Consider the following 22729-nt stretch of genomic DNA (forward strand, 5'->3'; position numbering starts at 1 on the left):
ACACAGGCCCTGAGGCGCGGTGTACTCTCCCAAGGAGGGAAATATTTCTGAAGACAGTGAGGGAGTACCTTGAAGACCGTACTAACTTCCTCCGTGATTCCTCTGTGCCTTATAATTATTGGGTATCTAAGCTGGACACGTGGCATGAACTGGCTCTCTAAGCCTTGGAGGTCCTGGCCTGCCCTGCCGCTAGCGTTTTATCAGAGCGGGATTTTAGTGCCGGCGGTGGAAATATAACCGATAGGTGCATCGCCTGTCAACTGAAAATGCTGACAGGCTGACTCTTATAAAAATGAACAAGGGCTGGATTGGGCCAGACTTCTCAACACCACCGAATGATTGCAGCGTAACATAAACTTAAATACAGTGTTTTTTGGGGGAGGTCTAACTCTATTCCCATGCACCTCGGTCTTCACTAGAGATGAGCGGTGTTCGACTAGAACTGTTCGCCAATCTCAAATTCGAGCTGTTTTGGGTGGTGTTCGAGTTGTTCGACGAACCCGAACGATTTGCAAAAAATTTGGCTGTTCGAGGTTATGTTCGATAACTGTTCGTGCACCAAAAGCGTGTCCTGCATGTCTGGTGCTATTTAGAGCACCAATCATGCAGGGATTGTCTGCCACTCACTGTAATGCCACAGCCATGGTGGTTGTGGCATTACAGTGATTGCCCAAATCGATGGGAACAGTGCCAACAGTGAAACATGAAAAGCCGGCAATTCAGCAGCGGCATACACCTGTACCCGACAATTTAGAACCGAAAGAATAGAGCTTCACACATAGATTAGATAGATATAAACATGTCAGCCACATATATACGAAGTACAGTGAAAGTGCTGCTTACTGTACTTGTCATTTAGCGTAAAGGATTTATCAAAAAAAATAATAGTGTTTTCATGCACCGTCTCTTTAAAAAAGCCGGCCGGCAATTCAGCAGCGGTACCCGACAATTTAGAATAGAAAGAATAGAGAATCACACATAGATTAGATAGATAGAAACATGTCAGTCACATATATATGAAGTACAGTGACAGTGCTGCTTACTGTACTTGTCATTTAGCGGAAAGGATTTATCAAAAAAAATAATAGTGTTTTCATGCACCGTCTCTTTAAAAAAGCCGGCCGGCAATTCAGCAGCGGTACCCGACAATTTATAACAGACAGAATAGAGCTTCACACATAGATTAGATAGATAGAAACATGTCAGTCACATATATATGAAGTACAGTGATAGTGTTGGTCACTGTACTTGTCATTTAGTATTAAAATAAAGGATTTATTTTTAAAAAAATTGGCGTGGGGTTCCCCTTAATTTTAGGCTCTAGCGGAGGTTAAGCAGACGGCTGGGGCAGATGTTTGAAGCCTGGGAAGGGGGTAATACCCACGGAGCTTCCCAGGCTACTAATATCAGCCCCCAGCTGAATACATAGCCTTTACTAGCTATTAAAATGGGGGACCCCCCAAAAAAAATGACGTGGGGTCCCCCCTAATTTAATAGCTAGCAAAGGCTAGGCAGACAGCTGGGGGCTGATATTAATAGCCCAGGAAGGGAGCCATGAATATTGGCCCCCTCCCAGGCTAGAAACACCAGCCGTCAGCCGCCCCAGAAATGGCGCATTCATAGGATGCGCCAATTCTGGCACTTAGCCTCGCTCTTCCACGCTGCCCTGGTGCGGTGGCAGGGGGTAATAGGGTTGGGGTTGATGCCAGCTTATAATGCCAGCTGACATCAAGCCCAGGTTAGTAATGGAGAGGCGTCTATAAGACACCCCCATTACTAACCCCATAGTCAAAGTTAAAAAAAACACAAACACCCAGAATAAAGTCCTTTAATTGAAATAAAGACACAATCCTTTATTGTTCTAAATTAAACCATACTTACCGTCACGCCCATTCCAGCTGAAGCCAACGATCTCCTGCAATAAAAGAAAAATAATAAAGCAACCTCATCCTTACCTTTCCATGGTTCCCACGACAGCTTCAGCTCTGCTACATCGAGATGACAGGCTGGACCGCAGCAGAACGCTGCCATCCAGCCTCTCATCCCGCAGACACTGAGAAGCGCAGGCTTGCTTGCGCTGCTCAGCGTCTCTCTGTGACGACATCCAGATGAGCCGAGTTCATGTCCAATGAACTCGGCTCACCTCATGCACGTCACTGACAGCGTGGGAAAATTCTCACGCTGAAGCGGTGAGTGCAGGAGAATTCTCCCACGCTGTCAGTGACGTGCATAAGGTGAGCTCATGTCCAATGAACTCAGCTCACCTCCTGCACGTCACTGACAGCGTGGGAGAATTCTCCTGCACTCAGCGCTTCAGCGTGAGAATTCTCCCACGCTGAAGCGCTGAGTGCAGGAGAATTTTCCCACGCTGTCAGTGACATGCATAAGGTGAGCTCATGTCCAATGAACTCAGCTCACCTCCTGCACGTCACTGACAGCGTGGGAGAATTCTCCTGCACTCAGCGCTTCAGTGTGAGAATTCTCCCACACTGAAGCGCTGAGTGCAGGAGAATTTTCCCACGCTGTCAGTGACGTGCATGAGGTGAGCCGAGTTCATTGGACATTAACTCGGCTCATCTGGATGCCCTCACAGAGAGACACTGTGGAGCGCAAGCAAGCCTGCGCTTCTCAGTGTCTGCGGGATGACAGGCTGGATGGCAGCGTTCTGCTGCGGTCCAGCCTGTCATCTCGATGTAGCAGAGCTGAAGCTGTCATGGGAACCATGGAAAGGTAAGGATGATGTTGCTTTATTATTTTTCTTTTATTTCAGGAGATCGTTGGCTTCAGCTGGAATGGGCGTGATGGTAAGTATGGTTTAATTTAGAACAATAAAGAATTGTGTGTTTATTTCAATTAAAGGACTTTTTTCTGGGTGTTGTGTTTTTTTTAAATACTTTACTAGAAATTCATGGTGGTCATGTCTAATATTGGCGTGACCCCATGAATTTCGGGCTTAGGGCCAGCTGATAATGCCAAGCTGGCCCTAACCCCTTTATTACCCAGTGAGCCACCGCATCAGGGCCCTGGATGAGTTGGGTACAGCGCCAGAAGATGGCGCTTCTATGAACGCGCCATTTTCCGGGGTGGCTGCGGACTGCAATTTGCAGCGGGGGTGGCCCAGAAAGCTTGGGCCTCCCTGCGCTGCGGATTCCAGCCCCCAGCTGCCTAGTTGTACCTGGCTGGACACAAAAACAGGGCGAAGCCCCACGTCAATTTTCTTTAAATTATTTCATGAAATAATTAAGAAAAAAAGGGCTTCCCTATATTGTTGTGTCCGGCCAGGTACAAATAGGCAGCTGGTGGTTGGGGGCAGCCCGTTCCTGCCTGCTGTACCTGGCTGGACACAAATATAGTGCGAAGCCCCACGTCAATTTTTTTTTAAATTATTTCATGAATTTCCTGAAATAATTAAAAAAAATTGAAGTGGGGCTTCGCACTATATTTGTGTCCAGCCAGGTACAGCAGGCAGGAACGGGCTGCCCCCATCCACCAGCTGCCTATTTGTACCTGGCCGGACACAACAATATAGGGAAGCCCTTTTTTTCTTAATTATTTAATGAATTTCATGAAATAATTAAAAAAAAAGTACGTGGGGCTTCGCCCTATTTTTGTGTCCAGCCAGGTACAACTAGGCAGCTGGGGGCTGGAATCTGCAGCGCAGGGAGGCCCAAGCTTTCTGGACCCCCCCCCGCTACAAATTGCAGTCCGCAGCCACCCCGGAAAATGGCGCGTTCATAGAAGCGCCATCTTCTGGCGCTGTACCCAACTCATCCAGGGCCCTGGTGCGGTGGCTCACTGGGTAATAAAGGGGTTAGGGCCAGCTTGGTATTATCAGCTGGCCCCAAGCCCAAAATTCATGGGGTCACGCCAGTATTAGACATGACCGCCATGAATTTCTAGTAAAGTATTTAAAAAAAACACAACACCCAGAATAAAGTCCTTTAATTGAAATAAAGACACAATTCTTTATTGTTCTAAATTAAACCATACTTACCATCACACCCATTCCAGCTGAAGCCAACGATCTCCTGCAATAAAAGAAAAATAATAAACCAACCTCATCCTTACCTTTCCATGGTTCCCACACAGCTTCAGCTCTGCTACATCGAGATGACTGGCTGGACCGCAGCAGAACGCTGCCATCCAGTCTGTCATCCCGCAGACACTGAGAAGCGCAGGCATGCTTGCGCTCCTCACTGTCTCGCTGTGACGGCATCCAGATGAGCCGAGGTCATGTCCAATGAACTCGGCTCACCTCATGCACGTCACTGACAGCGTGGGAAAATTCTCACGCTGAAGTGCTGAGTGCAGGAGAATTCTCCCACGCTGTCAGTGATGTGCATGAGGTGAGCTCATGTCCAATGAACTCAGCTCACCTCCTGCACGTCACTGACAGCGTGGGAAAATTCTCCTGCAATCAGCGCTTCAGCGTGAGAATTTTCCCACGCTGTCAGTGACGTGCATGAGGTGAGCCGAGTTCATTGGACATGAACTCGGCTCATCTGGATGTCGTCACAGAGAGACGCTGAGCAGCGCAAGCAAGCCTGCGCTTCTCAGTGTCTGCGGGATAACAGGCTGGATGGCAGCGTTCTGCTGCGCTCCAGCCTGTCATCTCGATGTAGCAGAGCTGAAGCTGTCGTGGGAACCATGGAAAGGTAAGGATGAGGTTGCTTTATTATTTTTCTTTTATTGCAGGAGATCGTTGGCTTCAGCTGGAATGGGCGTGATGGTAAGTATGGTTTAATTTAGAACAATAAAGGATTGTGTCTTTATTTCAATTAAAGGACTTTATTCTGGGTGTTTGTGTTTTTTTTAACTTTGACTATGGGGTTAGTAATGGGGGTGTCTTATAGACGCCTCTCCATTACTAACCTGGGCTTGATGTCAGCTGGCATTATAAGCTGACATCAACCCCAACCCTATTACCCCCTGCCACCGCACCAGGGCAGCGTGGAAGAGCGAGGCTAAGTGCCAGAATTGGCGCATCCTATGAATGCGCCATTTCTGGGGCGGCTGACGGTTGGTGTTTCTAGCCTGGGAGGGGGCCAATATTCATGGCTCCCTTCCTGGGCTATTAATATCAGCCCCCAGCTGTCTGCCTAGCCTTTGCTAGCTATTAAATTAGGGGGGACCCCACGTCATTTTTTTTGGGGGGTCCCCCATTTTAATAGCTAGTAAAGGCTATGTATTCAGCTGGGGGCTGATATTAGTAGCCTGGGAAGCTCCGTGGGTATTACCCCCTTCCCAGGCTTCAAACATCTGCCCCAGCCGTCTGCTTAACCTCCGCTAGAGCCTAAAATTAAGGGGAACCCCACGCCAATTTTTTTAATAATAAATCCTTTATTTTAATACTAAATGACAAGTACAGTAACCAACACTATCACTGTACTTCATATATATGTGACTGACATGTTTCTATCTATCTAATCTATGTGTGAAGCTCTATCTTTCTGTTCTAAATTGTCGGGTACAGATGCTGAATTGCCGGCCGGCTTTTTTAAAGAGACAGTGCATGAAAACACTATTATTTTTTTAAATAAATCCTTTACACTAAATGACAAGTACAGTAAGCAACACTATCACTGTACTTATTATATATGTGACTGACATGTTTCTATCTATCTAATCTATGTGTGAAGCTCTATTCTTTCTGTTTTAAATTGTCGGGTACAGATGCTGAATTGCCGGCCGGCTTTTTTAAAGAGACGGTGCATGAAAACACTAATATTTTTTTTAATAAATCCTTTACACTAAATGACAAGTGCAGTAACCAACACTGTCACTGTGCTTCTTATATGTGTGACTGACATGTTTCTATCTATCTAATCTATGTGTGATGCTCTATTCCTTCTTGTCTAAATTGTCGGGTACCGGTGTATGCCGCTGCTGAATTTGCCGGCCGGCTTTTTTAAAGAGAGTGTCTTCTGAGCAGTTTGTCAGCTTTTGGACACCTTTGCAGGTGTTTTCTATGTGTTTCTATGTGTTTTTGTTTGCCTGCCATTGGTTTTAACGGTGTTCGACGGTGTTCTAAGGTGTTCGACGAACAGTTCGACAAACAGTTCCTCGAACATCCCGGTGTTCGACGAACCGAACCGAACCCGAACACTACGGGGGTGGCTCAACACTAGTCTTCACACCCAGACATGAGTATATGTGCCCTGATTTTGTCTATTTGCTTTTGTCTTCCTCCTTTTCCTCATCCTCATCCTCCACATCCTCCTCCATATCATCACCATATCTACCATATCACCATATCTACCATACGTGTCTTGCAAGGGACATTGGAGTTCTTCCAAATTTTTTGCAGCCGTTGCATTCACTGCATAGGCAAACAGTATGGGAGACCTACTTCTAAATAATGGGAACATGGTTTTCAGGAGGCCCTCTGACCTCTACGTCTCTTGCAAGGTGAATTGGAGTTCCTCCAAATTTTTGGCAGTCATTGCATTCATTGCATAGGCAAACAGTATGGGAGACAAATTTTCTAATAATGGGAACATTGTTTTCAGGAGGCCCTCTGATCTCTATGTCTCTTGCAAGGGACATTGGAGTGCCTCCAAATTTTTGGCAGCTGTTGCATTCACTCTATAGGCAAACAGTATGGGAGAACCACTCCTTTTTATTGGGAACATGTCGTACTCATTACTATAGCCCAGCTCCATGTGTCTTTAAATTGTTAGTAGGGTTTTTCCTAAATTTTGGTAGCTGTTGGACTCAATGCATACCCTATTACTGGATAGCAGACCCTCTCCTTTCTAATGGGAAGATTTCCTTACTGTGGCCCAGCTTTATATGTCTTTAAATTGTTAGTGGGGTTTTTCCCAAATTTTGACAGCCGTTGAACTCACTGTATCCCCTATAACTGTATAGCAGATGCTCTCCTTTCTAATGGGAACATGTCGCTACTGTGGCCCAGCTCTATGTGCGTTTAAATTGTTAGTGGGGTTTTTCCTAAATTTTGGCAGCCATTGGACTCACTGCATACCATATAACTATATAGCAGACCCTCTACTTTCTAACGGGAACATGTCTTACTCGTTACTGTGACCCAGCTCTATGCGTCTTTAAATTGTTAGTTGGGTTTTCCCAAATTTTAGCAGCCCTTGCACTCACAGCATGGGCATTACTACTATAGGAGACCCACTCCTTTATAATGGGAACATTTTTTTTTACTGAGACCCTCCTCTATGTCTCTTCAAAGGGGTTATGGGGTGCGTCCAAATTTTTGGCAGCCCTTGCAGTCACTGCATATGCAATAACAGTATAGGAGACCCACTCTTTAATAATGGGAACAACAAAGCCGACTGCTGGCTCTTTAAGAATAGTAAGGCTGTAAAAAATAGTGTTTCACAATCCCTCCTTCATAAATGAAACAGAATGTGTCTGATGATGTTTCACACACCACATGGCCAGATAAGGTTGTAAAATATTAAAATGACATTTCCCGGTGAATGCGTTTGTCATGGTTAAAAGCAATACAAAAGTACAAAAATGCTACCTGTGAACATAGACCAAGGTGTGGAGGAGCATTTTTGTTTTTGGTTATTTATTTTGCCTTATAGACAAGTCATTACCCTGGAAAGGATATTCCTTAACATATTTCCCAGGAAAATCCATTTTGGTTTCGTTTTTGTATGTTTTATTTTGAGTCGTAAAAGTGACGAAAAACCTCTGACAGCATTGACGTGGGAGTCAGAAATGCTTCCAGGGGTCTTCCTCATGCCATTCCCATGTCATTTGAGCACTGTTATCATCGATTTGGGCAATTTTTCGACTTTCTGCAGACCGCCAGAAGGGACCGCCGGAAAAATGCTTGAGTTTCCTATAGACTTACATTGGGCTCATTACTCAGATCGAGCACTTGAGCATTCCAATTTGCTCGACCCAAGCAACGAGTACCCGAGCATTTTAGTGCTCGCTCATCACTAGTTTACCTTTCCCTAAATTAGGGCCTAACACCACCAAAGTGGCATCAATTTCACCAGAGTAGAAGTAGTTTAATGGAGACAGAAACCTCTTCCACTACAGCCAAACCAAATAGATGGAGACCCAATCAGGATTCCCCACATTTCCAAAAATTAGTGGCAGACACCAGCAAAGTGGTATAAATTTCACTACAGTAGAAATAGTGTAATTAAGACCGAAACCTCTTCTAGTACAGCCTACCCAGTAGATGGAGACTTAATCCGAAATGTTTACATTTCCTTAAATTAGGGCCTAAAACCACCAAAGTGGCAGCAATTTCACCAGAGTAGAAGTACTTTAATGGAGACAGAAACCTCTTCCACCTTTGCCAACACAAAAGATGGAGACCCAATCAGTATTCTCCACATTTCTAAAAATTAGTGGCAGACACCAGCAAAGTGGCATCAATTTCACTACTATAGAAATTGTAGAATTAGGAACCAAAACCTCTTTCACTGCAGCCTACCCAGCAGATGGAGACTCAATCAGGAGTGCACCATCCTATCCAGTCGTTCACTAAGTGTCAGAATTGTACTTTGTTGTGCAAGTGCATGAGCTGGTCTAAAAAATGTGTGAAAGAACTCACAGAAATTGCTTCTGCCACTTACACTACTGCTGCTGCTAATATTTTGGCATTTACGAATTGACGCGCCGGAGGTTGGAAGTGTAGAACTGAGATGAACTCTGTCTGCCTCACTGCGGGCTTGGGGAAAACCTATCTTAAGGTTGTGTAAAAGCATGTTTTGATACTCCAGCATTCACGGGTCCCTTTCCAGGGCGGGAAGCATCTGGCAAAATTTACCATGATGTCTTCAGTCTTCAGTATGAATTCTATGGACTTTGAGAAAGTGGAAGTCATCCAGCACATCATCCCCACTGGTTCACACCCACCTGTCCGGCAAAGACATCGAAGTACCAGCCAGTGAAAAAGTTAATCCAAGACATGAAAAGCACAGATGTTATCAGAGACAATCACAGTCCCTGGGTGGCACCACTTGTCCTTGTGAGCAAAATAGACGAGAACACCTTCTTCTGTGTGCACTATAGAAAGTTGAATGGTGTCACCCACAAAGATGCCTACTAGTGTTGAGCGAACATGCTCAACACTGCTCGGTACTCACCCGAGCATCACGCTACTCGGGATGTTCGGCGAGCACCGAGCATTTCCGGGTTACTCGGGCGGGAGCTCGGGTCTCCGCCCTGCATGTTTGGCGCTCTTTACAGAGCCAATGAACATGCAGGGATTGCCAGCCAGTCACTGTAATGCCGCAGCCATGTTGTTTGTGGGCATTACAGTGATTGGCTGGCCGCACAGCGTCACCTCGAGTATTTAAAACCGGGCGCCGCAATCTTGGACACAGTCACTCCGGATCAGACAGTGTAGGGACAGCGCTGCTGATTTAGGGAGAGATATATCCTGCAAAATAGTTAGTGTAGGGTCTGTAAAGGCTGCCAGATCAAACAAACAGTCCTTCTCAGGACTAATATCCATCCCAGGTATATCAGGCAGGCAGGCAGGCAGGCTGTATAGGAGACGCAGTGGTTATACCAGCAAACGCTGCATTACAGTCATGTGTGCTGCTTCTGTTGCTGAAATTGCTGGAATTAGCTCCAGGTCCCGGGGGCCAGGAAAAATCCTTTTTTTTATCTAAATCCTCTTTTTTTTTTCCTCCTTCACAATGTACAAATACCCATCTTATTAACCTTTTGGTGCCCCCCCCCCCAAAAAAAAAGTGTGCCTCTGATTTTTCAGACACAAATATATCTGTTGAAAATAGTCTGGTGTAGGCCAGAGAAATAGAGGTGTGGTTTTGCAGTTCTATGGGCCATTTGTATCTAAAAAAAACAGTTTGAGTGTGTCGCTCACTGTTCAGCCGCAAATATATATATATTTTAAAAAGCCTGGTATACACCAGTAAATTATTACTGTGGTTTTGATGTTCCACGGCAAAACATCTCTATTATCCTGTTTTTGGCATTTTTTGCTGTATAAAAATAATAAGTGTCTCCCTGATTTTTCAGACACAAATATATCTGTTGAAAATAGTCTGGTGTAGGCCAGAGAGACAGAAGTGTGCTTTTGCTGTTCCACGGTAAAAAAATCTCTATTATACTGCTTTTTGCATTTTTTGCTGTAAAAAAAAAAAAAAAAATAGTGTCTCCCTGATTTTTCAGACACAAATATATCTGATGAAAATAGTCTGGTGTAGGCTCAAGAAATACAAGTGTGGTTTTGCAGTTCCACGGTACAAACCTCTGTATGATCCACTTTTGGGCCATTTGTATCTAAAAAAAACAGTTTGAGTGTGTCGCTCACTGTTCAGCCGCAAATATATATATATTTTAAAAAGCCTGGCATACACCAGTAAATTATTACTGTGGTTTTGATGTTCCACGGTAAAACATCTCTATTATCCTGTTTTTGGCATTTTTTGCTGTATAAAAATAATAATAGTGTCTCCCTGATTTTTCAGACACAAATATATCTGTTGAAAATAGTCTGGTGTAGGCCAGAGAGACAGAAGTGTGCTTTTGCTGTTCCACGGTAAAAAATCTCTATTATCCTGCTTTTTGCATTTTTTGCTGTAAAAAAAAAAAAAATAGTGTCTCCCTGATTTTTCAGACACAAATATATCTGTTGAAAATAGTGTGGTGTAGGCCCGAGAAATACAAGTGTGGTTTTGCAGTTCCAAGTTACATACCTCTGTATTATCCACTTTTGGGCCATTTGTATCTAAAAAAACCAGTTTGAGTGTGTCGCTCACTGTTCAGCCGCAAATATATATATATTTTAAAAAGCCTGGTATACACCAGTAAATTATTACTGTGGTTTTGATGTTTCATGGTAAAACATCTCTATTATCCTGTTTTGGCATTTTTTGCTGTATAAAAATAATAAGTGTCTCCCTGATTTTTCAGACACAAATATATCTGTTGAAAATAGTCTGGTGTAGGCCAGAGAGACAGAAGTGTGCTTTTGCTGTTCCACGCTAAAAAATCTCTATTATCCTGCTTTTTGCAATTTTTGCTGTAAAAAATAAAAAAATAGTGTCTCCCTGATTTTTCAGACACAAATATATCTGTTGAAAATAGTCTGGTGTAGGCCAGAGAGACAGAAGTGTGCTTTTGCTGTTCCACGGTAAAAAATCTCTATTATCCTGCTTTTTGCATTTTTTGCTGTAAAAAAAAAAAAAAAATAGTGTATCCCTGATTTTTCAGACACAAATATATCTGTTGAAAATAGTCTGGTGTAGGCCCGAGAAATACAAGTGTGGATTTACAGTTCCACGGTACAAACCTCTGTATTATCCACTTTTGGGCCATTTGTATCTTAAAATAACAGTTTGAGTGTGTCGCTCACTGTTCAGCCGCAAATATATATTTATTTTAAAAAGCCTGGTATACACCAGTAAATTATTACTGTGGTTTTGATGTTCCACGGTAAAACATCTCTATTATCCTGTTTTTGGCATTTTTTGCTGTATAAAAATAATAATAGTGTCTCCCTGATTTTTCAGACACAAATATATCTGTTGAAAATAGTCTGGTGTAGGCCAGAGAGACAGAAGTGTGCTTTTGCTGTTCCACGGCAAAAAATCTCTATTATCCTGCTTTTTGCATTTTTTGCTGTAAAAAAAAAAAATAGTGTCTCCCTGATTTTTCAGACACAAATATATCTGTTGGAAATAGTCTGGTGTAGGCCCAAGAAATACCAGTGTGGATTTGCAGTTCCACGGTACAAACCTCTGTATTATCCACTTTTGGGCCATTTGTATCTAAAAAAAACAGTTTGAGTGTGTCGCTCACTGTTCAGCCGCAAATATATATATATTTTAAAAAGCCTGGTATACACCAGTAAATTATTACTGTGGTTTTGATGTTCCAGAGTAAAACATCTCTATTATCCTGTTTTTGGCATTTTTTGCTGTATAAAAATAATAATAGTGTCTCCCTGATTTTTCAGACACAAATATATCTGTTGAAAATAGTCTGGTGTAGGCCAGAGAGACAGAAGTGTGCTTTTGCTGTTCCACGGTAAAAAATCTCTATTATCCTGCTTTTTGCAATTTTTGCAGTAAAAAAAAAAAAAATAGTGTCTCCCTGATTTTTCAGACACAAATATATCTGTTGAAAATAGTGTGGTGTAGGCCCGAGAAATACAAGTGTGGTTTTGCAGTTCCAAGTTACATACCTCTGTATTATCCACTTTTGGGCCATTTGTATCTAAAAAAAACTGTTTGAGTGTGTCGCTCACTGTTCAGCCGCAAATATATATATATTTTAAAAAGCCTGGTATACACCAGTAAATTATTACTGTGGTTTTGATGTTCCATGGTAAAACATCTCTATTATCCTGTTTTTGGCATTTTTTGCTGTATAAAAATAATAAGTGTCTCCCTGATTTTTCAGACACAAATATATCTGTTGAAAATAGTCTGGTGTAGGCCAGAGAGACAGAAGTGTGCTTTTGCTGTTCCACGGTAAAAAATCTCTATTATCCTGCTTTTTGCAATTTTTGCTGTAAAAAATAAAAAAATAGTGTCTCCCTGATTTTTCAGACACAAATATATCTGTTGAAAATAGTCTGGTGTAGGCCAGAGAGACAGAAGTGTGCTTTTGCTGTTCCACGGTAAAAAATCTCTATTATCCTGCTTTTTGCATTTTTTGCTGTAAAAAAAAAATAGTGTCTCCCTGATTTTTCAGACACAAATATATCTGTTGAAAATAGTCTGGTGTAGGCCCGAGAAATACAAGTGTGGTTTTGCAGTTCCACGGTACAAACCTCTGTATTATCCACTTTTGGGCCATTTGTATCTAAAAAAAACAGTTTGAATGTGTCGCTCACTGTTCAGCCGCAAATATATATATATTTTAAAAAGCCTGGTATACACCAGTAAATTATTACTGTGGTTTTGATGTTCCACAGTAAAACATCTCTATTATCCTGTTTTTGGCATTTTTTGCTGTATAAAAATAATAATAGTGTCTCCCTGATTTTTCAGACACAAATATATCTGTTGAAAATAGTCTGGTGTAGGCCAGAGAGACAGAAGTGTGCTTTTGCTGTTCCACAGTAAAAAATCTCTATTATCCTGCTTTTTGCAATTTTTGCTGTAAAAAAAAAAAAAATAGTGTCCCCCTGATTTTTCAGACACAAATATATCTGTTGAAAATAGTCTTGTGTAGGCCCGAGAAATACAAGTGTGGTTTTGCAGTTCCACGGTACAAACCTCTGTATTATCCACTTTTGGGCCATTTGTATCTAAAAAAAACAGTTTGAGTGTGTTGCTCACTGTTTAGCCGCAAATATATATATATTTTAAAAAGCCTGGTATACACCAGTAAATTATTACTGTGGTTTTGATGTTCCACGGTAAAACATCTCTATTATCCTGTTTTTGGCATTTTTTGCTGTATAAAAATAATAATAGTGTCTCCCTGATTTTTCAGACACAAATATATCTGATGAAAATAGTCTGGTGTAGGCTCAAGAAATACAAGTGTGGTTTTGCAGTTCCACGGTACAATCCTCTGTATGATCCACTTTTGGGCCATTTGTATCTAAAAAAACAGTTTGAGTGTGTCGCTAACTGTTCAGCCACAAATATATATATATTTTAAAAAGCCTGGTATACACCAGTAAATTATTACTGTGGTTTTGATGTTCCACGGTAAAACATCTCTATTATCCTGTTTTTGTCATTTTTTGCTGTATAAAAATAATAATAGTGTCTCCCTGATTTTTCAGACACAAATATATCTGTTGAAAATAGTCTGGTGTAGGCCAGAGAGACAGAAGTGTGCTTTTGCTGTTCCACGGTAAAAAATCTCTATTATCCTGCTTTTTGCATTTTTTGCTGTAAAAAAAAAAATAGTGTCTCCCTGATTTTTCAGACACAAATATATCTGTTGAAAATAGTCTGGTGTAGGCCCGAGAAATACAAGTGTGGTTTTGCAGTTCAACGGTACAAACCTCTGTATTATCCACTTTTGGGCCATTTGTATCTAAAAAAAACAGTTTGAGTGTGTCGCTCACTGTTCAGCCGCAAATATATATATATTTTAAAAAGCCTGGCATACACCAGTAAATTATTACTGTGGTTTTGATGTTCCACGGTAAAACATCTCTATTATCCTGTTTTTGGCATTTTTTGCTGTATAAAAATAATATTAGTGTCTCCCTGATTTTTCAGACACAAATATATCTGTTGAAAATAGTCTGGTGTAGGCCAGAGAGACAGAAGTGTGCTTTTGCTGTTCCACGGTAAAAAATCTCTATTATCCTGCTTTTTGCATTTTTTGCTGTAAAAAAAAAAAAATAGTGTCTCCCTGATTTTTCAGACACAAATATATCTGTTGAAAATAGTCTTGTGTAGGCCCGAGAAATACAAGTGTGGTTTTGCAGTTCCACGGTACAAACCTCTGTATTATCCACTTTTGGGCCATTTGTATCTAAAAAAAACAGTTTGAGTGTGTCGCTCACTGTTTAGCCGCAAATATATATATATTTTAAAAAGCCTGGTATACACCAGTAAATTATTACTGTGGTTTTGATGTTCCACGGTAAAACATCTCTATTATCCTGTTTTTGGCATTTTTTGCTGTATAAAAATAATAATAGTGTCTCCCTGATTTTTCAGACACAAATATATCTGATGAAAATAGTCTGGTGTAGGCTCAAGAAATACAAGTGTGGTTTTGCAGTTCCACGGTACAAACCTCTGTATGATCCACTTTTGGGCCATTTGTATCTAAAAAAACAGTTTGAGTGTGTCGCTCACTGTTCAGCCACAAATATATATATATTTTAAAAAGCCTGGTATACACCAGTAAATTATTACTGTGGTTTTGATGTTCCACGGTAAAACATCTCTATTATCCTGTTTTTGGCATTTTTTGCTGTATAAAAATAATAATAGTGTCTCCCTGATTTTTCAGACACAAATATATCTGTTGAAAATAGTCTGGTGTAGGCCAGAGAGACAGAAGTGTGCTTTTGCTGTTACACGGTAAAAAATCTCTATTATCCTGCTTTTTGCATTTTTTGCTGTAAAAAAAAAAATAGTGTCTCCCTGATTTTTCAGACACAAATATATCTGTTGAAAATAGTCTGGTGTAGGCCCGAGAAATACAAGTGTGGTTTTGCAGTTCAACGGTACAAACCTCTGTATTATCCACTTTTGGGCCATTTGTATCTAAAAAAAACAGTTTGAGTGTGTCTCTCACTGTTCAGCCGCAAATATATATATATTTTAAAAAGCCTGGCATACACCAGTAAATTATTACTGTGGTTTTGATGTTCCACGGTAAAACATCTCTATTATCCTGTTTTTGGCATTTTTTGCTGTATAAAAATAATAATAGTGTCTCCCTGATTTTTCAGACACAAATATATCTGTTGAAAATAGTCTGGTGTAGGCCAGAGAGACAGAAGTGTGCTTTTGCTGTTCCACGGTAAAAAATCTCTATTATCCTGCTTTTTGCATTTTTTGCTGTAAAAAAAAAAAAAATAGTGTCTCCCTGATTTTTCAGACACAAATATATCTGTTGAAAATAGTGTGGTGTAGGCCCGAGAAATACAAGTGTGGTTTTGCAGTTCCAAGTTACATACCTCTGTATTATCCACTTTTGGGCCATTTGTATCTAAAAAAAACAGTTTGAGTGTGTCGCTCACTGTTCAGCCGCAAATATATATATATTTTAAAAAGCCTGGTATACACCAGTAAATTATTACTGTGGTTTTGATGTTTCATGGTAAAACATCTCTATTATCCTGTTTTTGGCATTTTTTGCTGTATAAAAATAATAAGTGTCTCCCTGATTTTTCAGACACAAATATATCTGTTGAAAATAGTCTGGTGTAGGCCAGAGAGACAGAAGTGTGCTTTTGCTGTTCCACGGTAAAAAATCTCTATTATCCTGCTTTTTGCAATTTTTGCTGTAAAAAATAAAAAAATAGTGTCTCCCTGATTTTTCAGACACAAATATATCTGTTGAAAATAGTCTGGTGTAGGCCAGAGAGACAGAAGTGTGCTTTTGCTGTTACACGGTAAAAAATCTCTATTATCCTGCTTTTTGCATTTTTTGCTGTAAAAAAAAAAAAAAATAGTGTATCCCTGATTTTTCAGACACAAATATATCTGTTGAAAATAGTCTGGTGTAGGCCCGAGAAATACAAGTGTGGATTTACAGTTCCACGGTACAAACCTCTGTATTATCCACTTTTGGGCCATTTGTATCTTAAAATAACAGTTTGAGTGTGTCGCTCACTGTTCAGCCGCAAATATATATATATTTTAAAAAGCCTGGTATACACCAGTAAATTATTACTGTGGTTTTGATGTTCCACGGTAAAACATCTCTATTATCCTGTTTTTGGCATTTTTTGCTGTATAAAAATAATAATAGTGTCTCCCTGAGTTTTCAGACACAAATATATCTGTTGAAAATAGTCTGGTGTAGGCCAGAGAGACAGAAGTGTGCTTTTGCTGTTCCACGGCAAAAAATCTCTATTATCCTGCTTTTTGCATTTTTTGCTGTAAAAAAAAAAAAATAGTGTCTCCCTGATTTTTCAGACACAAATATATCTGTTGGAAATAGTCTGGTGTAGGCCCAAGAAATACCAGTGTGGATTTGCAGTTCCACGGTACAAACCTCTGTATTATCCACTTTTGGGCCATTTGTATCTAAAAAAAACAGTTTGAGTGTGTCGCTCACTGTTCAGCCGCAAATATATATATATTTTAAAAAGCCTGGTATACACCAGTAAATTATTACTGTGGTTTTGATGTTCCATGGTAAAACATCTCTATTATCCTGTTTTTGGCATTTTTTGCTGTATAAAAATAATAAGTGTCTCCCTGATTTTTCAGACACAAATATATCTGTTGAAAATAGTCTGGTGTAGGCCAGAGAGACAGAAGTGTGCTTTTGCTGTTCCACGGTAAAAAATCTCTATTATCCTGCTTTTTGCAATTTTTGCTGTAAAAAATAAAAAAATAGTGTCTCCCTGATTTTTCAGACACAAATATATCTGTTGAAAATAGTCTGGTGTAGGCCAGAGAGACAGAAGTGTGCTTTTGCTGTTCCACGGTAAAAAATCTCTATTATCCTGCTTTTTGCATTTTTTGCTGTAAAAAAAAAAATAGTGTCTCCCTGATTTTTCAGACACAAATATATCTGTTGAAAATAGTCTGGTGTAGGCCCGAGAAATACAAGTGTGGTTTTGCAGTTCCACGGTACAAACCTCTGTATTATCCACTTTTGGGCCATTTGTATCTAAAAAAAACAGTTTGAATGTGTCGCTCACTGTTCAGCCGCAAATATATATATATTTTAAAAAGCCTGGTATACACCAGTAAATTATTACTGTGGTTTTGATGTTCCACAGTAAAACATCTCTATTATCCTGTTTTTGGCATTTTTTGCTGTATAAAAATAATAATAGTGTCTCCCTGATTTTTCAGACACAAATATATCTGTTGAAAATAGTCTGGTGTAGGCCAGAGAGACAGAAGTGTGCTTTTGCTGTTCCACAGTAAAAAATCTCTATTATCCTGCTTTTTGCAATTTTTGCTGTAAAAAAAAAAAAAATAGTGTCCCCCTGATTTTTCAGACACAAATATATCTGTTGAAAATAGTCTTGTGTAGGCCCGAGAAATACAAGTGTGGTTTTGCAGTTCCACGGTACAAACCTCTGTATTATCCACTTTTGGGCCATTTGTATCTAAAAAAAACAGTTTGAGTGTGTCGCTCACTGTTTAGCCGCAAATATATATATATTTTAAAAAGCCTGGTATACACCAGTAAATTATTACTGTGGTTTTGATGTTCCACGGTAAAACATCTCTATTATCCTGTTTTTGGCATTTTTTGCTGTATAAAAATAATAATAGTGTCTCCCTGATTTTTCAGACACAAATATATCTGATGAAAATAGTCTGGTGTAGGCTCAAGAAATACAAGTGTGGTTTTGCAGTTCCACGGTACAAACCTCTGTATGATCCACTTTTGGGCCATTTGTATATAAAAAAACAGTTTGAGTGTGTCGCTCACTGTTCAGCCACAAATATATATATATTTTAAAAAGCCTGGTATACACCAGTAAATTATTACTGTGGTTTTGATGTTCCACGGTAAAACATCTCTATTATCCTGTTTTTGGCATTTTTTGCTGTATAAAAATAATAATAGTGTCTCCCTGATTTTTCAGACACAAATATATCTGTTGAAAATAGTCTGGTGTAGGCCAGAGAGACAGAAGTGTGCTTTTGCTGTTCCACGGTAAAAAATCTCAATTATCCTGCTTTTTGCATTTTTTGCTGTAAAAAAAAAAATAGTGTCTCCCTGATTTTTCAGACACAAATATATCTGTTGAAAATAGTCTGGTGTAGGCCCGAGAAATACAAGTGTGGTTTTGCAGTTCAGCGGTACAAACCTCTGTATTATCCACTTTTGGGCCATTTGTATCTAAAAAAAACAGTTTGAGTGTGTCGCTCACTGTTCAGCCGCAAATATATATATATTTTAAAAAGCCTGGCATACACCACTAAATTATTACTGTGGTTTTGATGTTCCACGGTAAAACATCTCTATTATCCTGTTTTTGGCATTTTTTGCTGTATAAAAATAATAATAGTGTCTCCCTGATTTTTCAGACACAAATATATCTGTTGAAAATAGTCTGGTGTAGGCCAGAGAGACAGAAGTGTGCTTTTGCTGTTCCACGGTAAAAAATCTCTATTATCCTGCTTTTTGCATTTTTTGCTGTAAAAAAAAAAAAAATAGTGTCTCCCTGATTTTTCAGACACAAATATATCTGTTGAAAATAGTGTGGTGTAGGCCCGAGAAATACAAGTGTGGTTTTGCAGTTCCAAGTTACATACCTCTGTATTATCCACTTTTGGGCCATTTGTATCTAAAAAAAACAGTTTGAGTGTGTCGCTCACTGTTCAGCCGCAAATATATATATATTTTAAAAAGCCTGGTATACACCAGTAAATTATTACTGTGGTTTTGATGTTTCATGGTAAAACATCTCTATTATCCTGTTTTTGGCATTTTTTGCTGTATAAAAATAATAAGTGTCTCCCTGATTTTTCAGACACAAATATATCTGTTGAAAATAGTCTGGTGTAGGCCAGAGAGACAGAAGTGTGCTTTTGCTGTTCCACGGTAAAAAATCTCTATTATCCTGCTTTTTGCAATTTTTGCTGTAAAAAATAAAAAAATAGTGTCTCCCTGATTTTTCAGACACAAATATATCTGTTGAAAATAGTCTGGTGTAGGCCAGAGAGACAGAAGTGTGCTTTTGCTGTTACACGGTAAAAAATCTCTATTATCCTGCTTTTTGCATTTTTTGCTGTAAAAAAAAAAAAAAATAGTGTATCCCTGATTTTTCAGACACAAATATATCTGTTGAAAATAGTCTGGTGTAGGCCCGAGAAATACAAGTGTGGATTTACAGTTCCACGGTACAAACCTCTGTATTATCCACTTTTGGGCCATTTGTATCTTAAAATAACAGTTTGAGTGTGTCGCTCACTGTTCAGCCGCAAATATATATATATTTTAAAAAGCCTGGTATACACCAGTAAATTATTACTGTGGTTTTGATGTTCCACGGTAAAACATCTCTATTATCCTGTTTTTGGCATTTTTTGCTGTATAAAAATAATAATAGTGTCTCCCTGAGTTTTCAGACACAAATATATCTGTTGAAAATAGTCTGGTGTAGGCCAGAGAGACAGAAGTGTGCTTTTGCTGTTCCACGGCAAAAAATCTCTATTATCCTGCTTTTTGCATTTTTTGCTGTAAAAAAAAAAAAATAGTGTCTCCCTGATTTTTCAGACACAAATATATCTGTTGGAAATAGTCTGGTGTAGGCCCAAGAAATACCAGTGTGGATTTGCAGTTCCACGGTACAAACCTCTGTATTATCCACTTTTGGGCCATTTGTATCTAAAAAAAACAGTTTGAGTGTGTCGCTCACTGTTCAGCCGCAAATATATATATATTTTAAAAAGCCTGGTATACACCAGTAAATTATTACTGTGGTTTTGATGTTCCATGGTAAAACATCTCTATTATCCTGTTTTTGGCATTTTTTGCTGTATAAAAATAATAAGTGTCTCCCTGATTTTTCAGACACAAATATATCTGTTGAAAATAGTCTGGTGTAGGCCAGAGAGACAGAAGTGTGCTTTTGCTGTTCCACGGTAAAAAATCTCTATTATCCTGCTTTTTGCAATTTTTGCTGTAAAAAATAAAAAAATAGTGTCTCCCTGATTTTTCAGACACAAATATATCTGTTGAAAATAGTCTGGTGTAGGCCAGAGAGACAGAAGTGTGCTTTTGCTGTTCCACGGTAAAAAATCTCTATTATCCTGCTTTTTGCATTTTTTGCTGTAAAAAAAAAAATAGTGTCTCCCTGATTTTTCAGACACAAATATATCTGTTGAAAATAGTCTGGTGTAGGCCCGAGAAATACAAGTGTGGTTTTGCAGTTCCACGGTACAAACCTCTGTATTATCCACTTTTGGGCCATTTGTATCTAAAAAAAACAGTTTGAATGTGTCGCTCACTGTTCAGCCGCAAATATATATATATTTTAAAAAGCCTGGTATACACCAGTAAATTATTACTGTGGTTTTGATGTTCCACAGTAAAACATCTCTATTATCCTGTTTTTGGCATTTTTTGCTGTATAAAAATAATAATAGTGTCTCCCTGATTTTTCAGACACAAATATATCTGTTGAAAATAGTCTGGTGTAGGCCAGAGAGACAGAAGTGTGCTTTTGCTGTTCCACAGTAAAAAATCTCTATTATCCTGCTTTTTGCAATTTTTGCTGTAAAAAAAAAAAAAATAGTGTCCCCCTGATTTTTCAGACACAAATATATCTGTTGAAAATAGTCTTGTGTAGGCCCGAGAAATACAAGTGTGGTTTTGCAGTTCCACGGTACAAACCTCTGTATTATCCACTTTTGGGCCATTTGTATCTAAAAAAAACAGTTTGAGTGTGTCGCTCACTGTTTAGCCGCAAATATATATATATTTTAAAAAGCCTGGTATACACCAGTAAATTATTACTGTGGTTTTGATGTTCCACGGTAAAACATCTCTATTATCCTGTTTTTGGCATTTTTTGCTGTATAAAAATAATAATAGTGTCTCCCTGATTTTTCAGACACAAATATATCTGATGAAAATAGTCTGGTGTAGGCTCAAGAAATACAAGTGTGGTTTTGCAGTTCCACGGTACAAACCTCTGTATGATCCACTTTTGGGCCATTTGTATCTAAAAAAACAGTTTGAGTGTGTCGCTCACTGTTCAGCCACAAATATATATATATTTTAAAAAGCCTGGTATACACCAGTAAATTATTACTGTGGTTTTGATGTTCCACGGTAAAACATCTCTATTATCCTGTTTTTGGCATTTTTTGCTGTATAAAAATAATAATAGTGTCTCCCTGATTTTTCAGACACAAATATATCTGTTGAAAATAGTCTGGTGTAGGCCAGAGAGACAGAAGTGTGCTTTTGCTGTTCCACGGTAAAAAATCTCTATTATCCTGCTTTTTGCATTTTTTGCTGTAAAAAAAAAAATAGTGTCTCCCTGATTTTTCAGACACAAATATATCTGTTGAAAATAGTCTGGTGTAGGCCCGAGAAATACAAGTGTGGTTTTGCAGTTCAGCGGTACAAACCTCTGTATTATCCACTTTTGGGCCATTTGTATCTAAAAAAAACAGTTTGAGTGTGTCGCTCACTGTTCAGCCGCAAATATATATATATTTTAAAAAGCCTGGCATACACCAGTAAATTATTACTGTGGTTTTGATGTTCCACGGTAAAACATCTCTATTATCCTGTTTTTGGCATTTTTTGCTGTATAAAAATAATAATAGTGTCTCCCTGATTTTTCAGACACAAATATATCTGTTGAAAATAGTCTGGTGTAGGCCAGAGAGACAGAAGTGTGCTTTTGCTGTTCCACGGTAAAAAATCTCTATTATCCTGCTTTTTGCATTTTTTGCTGTAAAAAAAAAAAAAATAGTGTCTCCCTGATTTTTCAGACACAAATATATCTGTTGAAAATAGTGTGGTGTAGGCCCGAGAAATACAAGTGTGGTTTTGCAGTTCCAAGTTACATACCTCTGTATTATCCACTTTTGGGCCATTTGTATCTAAAAAAAACAGTTTGAGTGTGTCGCTCACTGTTCAGCCGCAAATATATATATATTTTAAAAAGCCTGGTATACACCAGTAAATTATTACTGTGGTTTTGATGTTTCATGGTAAAACATCTCTATTATCCTGTTTTTGGCATTTTTTGCTGTATAAAAATAATAAGTGTCTCCCTGATTTTTCAGACACAAATATATCTGTTGAAAATAGTCTGGTGTAGGCCAGAGAGACAGAAGTGTGCTTTTGCTGTTCCACGGTAAAAAATCTCTATTATCCTGCTTTTTGCAATTTTTGCTGTAAAAAATAAAAAAATAGTGTCTCCCTGATTTTTCAGACACAAATATATCTGTTGAAAATAGTCTGGTGTAGGCCAGAGAGACAGAAGTGTGCTTTTGCTGTTACACGGTAAAAAATCTCTATTATCCTGCTTTTTGCATTTTTTGCTGTAAAAAAAAAAAAAAATAGTGTATCCCTGATTTTTCAGACACAAATATATCTGTTGAAAATAGTCTGGTGTAGGCCCGAGAAATACAAGTGTGGATTTACAGTTCCACGGTACAAACCTCTGTAT

Source organism: Phyllobates terribilis, unplaced genomic scaffold, assembly GCF_046119375.1.
Source record: "Phyllobates terribilis strain yellow unplaced genomic scaffold, ASM4611937v1 Scaffold_2__4_contigs__length_985480577, whole genome shotgun sequence".
NCBI classification, from domain to species: domain Eukaryota; kingdom Metazoa; phylum Chordata; class Amphibia; order Anura; family Dendrobatidae; genus Phyllobates; species Phyllobates terribilis.